The following is a 4,107-nucleotide window of genomic DNA, read 5'->3' as shown; positions in this document are numbered from 1 at the left end:
CAAGGCACACACAAGAATTATTTCCATGTACACATATGTGAGACCAAATATACAAATTATAGGAATATTTTAATAGAATATTATGTAAACATTCATATATGACATACATCTGCACAACTAACCTATCTCATATTGAATGTGTGTATTATTCAGTATAGTTTGTTTGATCCCCCCTACACCCCTCATATTTCACACCCTTCCTGTATAAGATTTCACTTCATGTGTGTGTGTATATGTATGTGTATGCATGTGCATGTCTTTCTCTGCTGCTGCTGCAGCATTTTATCCATCTGTGAGAGACGAAACAAAAATACAATCCATTAATATAATAAAAAAATGCAAAGGCAAAAAGCATGTGAGGCTTGTTTACAAAGGAAACATCTGTGTAACATAAAGCTAGCTTAACAGTTAGCTAATGTTAGCTAGCCAGTAAATTTTATCCAATATTTTCATGGCACATAATATGGGACACATGTTTTGACATTCTAATGTTAGCGTGACTGGATAGTGCAAATTAAAAGTAGTAACCTACATTATTTGTACAAAACTAATGTAACTCACCCTCCATTGTGGAAAACTCATGAACATGCACTCAGAGCATGGGCTGAGATGGTCATGAAGCTCACTAAAGTGTGCAGTGCTATGTCCTGCGAAATCACGCCCATCCGAATGAAACACCAATTTTTTAGGCAGTCCCAATATTGCAAACAAAGCGTTTGCGCTTTTGACTTGCAGGGAGCATTTTTTTTAATATACTTCACCTCAAGTAAAATAAATGTTAAAAATAACAGAAAATCACAAAAAGCATGATATGTCCCCTTTGAATAGTTCAAGTGAATGGCAGCCTTTTGCATAACAAATGAAATGTGCAGCTCAGTATAAAAAAATGTGGCGATTGCTCTGTGTTTTGAAAGCTGCAACAGTGTCAGAAAATCTGCTTAAGCAATTGAGAAAAACTATAATACCACAATTTCAAAGAACACACTGAAGGCAAAAGTCTTTATTACTTTAAACTATATTGCTGTGCTTATTGCTGCAAATAAAATTTAAAAAAAAACTTCCAAGCTGCTTTCACAGCTCCATGAACAATTAAGTGTTTAATTTCAGATGTCTATCTATCTGTCTATTCAGATAGCTAGACAGATAGACAGACAGAGATATCAGTACCTTTCTGAAGCTCCACAGAGACTAATGTTGTACCACCATCACCCACATTCCCATTTGGAAATGAGAAATCGCCAACATTAAACATGTAAGAACAAGTAGGAACTTTCTCGGCTCATCTAGACTAATTATATAGTGCTTTGTGAGGAGTCATTAGGTACATAATTAACTATCTATTAGTATGGAGAAAGAATCCATTCATAATATCGATACTGAAAGGACTTACTGCTCTGTCTTAACTCAATACGTATTGTTTCATAATCACTCCTCCTTATGATTAATACGAATCTTGATCGACCATCAAATATCACTTGTGTAGATCAAATCAGATGTGGTAATCTTTGTGGTGCCACCTTTCACAGCATACAATACATGCAAAATATCTCAGACTGCACTATTCTCTTCCCTGAACAGGAATTGTTTGTAAAATAAAATGTGGTACACAAGCATCATCTGGCAAAGAGTGTCAACAAACAACAATGTGCAGCTGCAAAATCCAATTAAAATTTTCTATGAAAATGGAAAACTCCTATGCAGTTTACATTGTAATGCATACAGTAGATGTACGGGGGGGGTTCATGGAGGTTACGACTGTAACAAATGCCACAACCAGACAGGAGAGTCATCTTAGCGATGTATAATCTCTCTACTGTAGAGCATCTTTGCGTTTCTTTTTAGTATTCTGGACCATTCTGCGCCATCACCAATCTGTCCCATACTGCCTTTCAAGCATTTCCTGTGGGACTCATGCTGTGTTCGCAAGGCCTCTCTCTCCCTCTCTCACTCTCACACATATACACAAACACACACACACACACACACATACACACACACACATATAACACGCACATGCACATACTGTGGTGACTGCAGAGGGAAGTGAGCTGTCTGCGGAGGGTTGGATTCTTGGTGCCGGTCCAAAAATGTGTCACTCGGGACACGCATGGCCTGCTGGAGGCAGGAATTCTGTCGCTAATGGGCCCCGCAGCCGTCGGCACCACCTGGGGATATGGGAGACGGGATGGATGGATGGGGGAGGATTGAGGCAGGAGGGAGGGAGGGAAGGAGGGAGAGAACAGGGAGTGTGTGCAGCACAATGTGTTGGTGACAAACACGAGGATGGTGATATGTAAATTGAGTGAGTCTATCTATCTATCTATCTATCTATCTATCTATCTATCTATCTATCTATCTATCTATCTATCTATCTATCTCTAAAGTGTTGCTATCTAAAATTAAACACTTTATTGCTTTATTGTTCACTAAACTGTGAAAGCATCTTGAATATTTTTTTTAACTCTGCAGCAATAAAAAGGAGAGTTTCCGAATTCTATTAGACATAAACCAAGTTGTTCGCGTTCAATATGTTCTTTGAACTTGTGGAATTAATGTACTTAGAGGGAAAAATCAACATTTTTCCATGCCATGAAAGGCAGCTTATAAAAAATGTGAAGGCATAAGGCAGGGCAGGTGTTGACGATGCAAATGAAACGGATGACAGATGGAGAGCCTCGCGATTGCTCACTGTGCAGATAATGGATGGAGGTAATCAAATTCCTCAGAGGCTTTGGGACTTTCTTCAGAACTTTCCCATCAATTGCACCATCAAACGGTACCATCGTCAAATCAAGCCCCCCACCCTGCCACACACACATGCGCACACACACACACACACACACAAACACACACACACACACACACACACACACACACACACACACACACCTCAAAAGAAGAGATACAAAGAAGTTACAAGATTTTTTTTTTTCTAATAGACTTGGCCGAGTTTGGTGGGTAATGTGCAAAAGAAACACAGATCTTGTACTCATATAGATACCTGGAAGGCCTCATCCCTCCATCCATAGCAAATCCAGGTGTTGTTTTATCTTCTTACATGTCTCTGGCAAAACAGCGTGTGTTTGTGTGTTTTAAGTTTTAACTATAATGTACTGCAGCTATTATAGAAAAGCAACAATCACATCAGCAGGCCAACAAAGCATGTCTGCAGGGGGAGTCTGGTGTTTCTATACAAACCCTCCTTTCATGTTCTGTGATCACTTGAAACCATAAAGCTTTCACAGATTTATTCACACGAGCTGTGAGAGTTGCTGTTACTTCAAAAAAAAAAAGTGGATCATGAAAACGAGCATCTGATCTGTATTTTTCATGTTCTTACTGCAGGGAAACAGGCTGCAGTTCTGTAAATATCCCCATCAGTGTGGTGACAGCCATTTGATTTTCACAGGGCCCAGTTTGAAGGTCAGTTTAATGGTCCATTTGTGTTTTGTATTCGTCTTGCTTCAGTGGAAGCTTCAAAACAAAGAGGGTGAGACAATGCAATAAATGAGATTTTTTTTTTTATGAGTAAAACATGTCATTAAAAATGCAATAAGTCTTTCAATAAGCGTGAAATCTATTTTACGGCACAACTCACATTCAAAAGTATCTATCTGTCATGCACTGAACATTATAAAAGCATTTCTGGAGAAATTAATTTGCAAACTTGGCTTCTGTGTTATCAGCATGGAAGACAAACACTGAAAATGCCAATTCTGTATCTGAAAAGCATTTTCCTGTCACAACACTCAAGAGCGGCATATTACTGCAACAATTCTCTTTCACACTTCCAGCTATGATAACAGCTTCAAGTGTCACACATATGTCTGCATAAAAGCGTAGGAGAAAGTATCACAGAGGCAAAGGGAAGAAAGTATGCTGAATATCACAAGTTTTTATGTGTCAGGTGATGCTGTTTTTTTTGTTTTTTTTTGCAGAAACATGCCTGTTTTTTTTTTTTTCTTCTTTCTTCAATAAATGTGATAATTGCTCCTGCAAAATCTCAGGACAGTGCACCATATTGCTTATGTTAAAGGTGCAAAAGCATTTGCTTTGCATACCTTTTTATGCTGATAGGATAATTTTACTGGTGCAGCAGTTTTCTGA

Source organism: Thunnus thynnus, chromosome 12 (assembly GCF_963924715.1).
Source record: "Thunnus thynnus chromosome 12, fThuThy2.1, whole genome shotgun sequence".
Classification (NCBI taxonomy): domain Eukaryota; kingdom Metazoa; phylum Chordata; class Actinopteri; order Scombriformes; family Scombridae; genus Thunnus; species Thunnus thynnus.
This window is presented reverse-complemented; position numbering follows the sequence as displayed.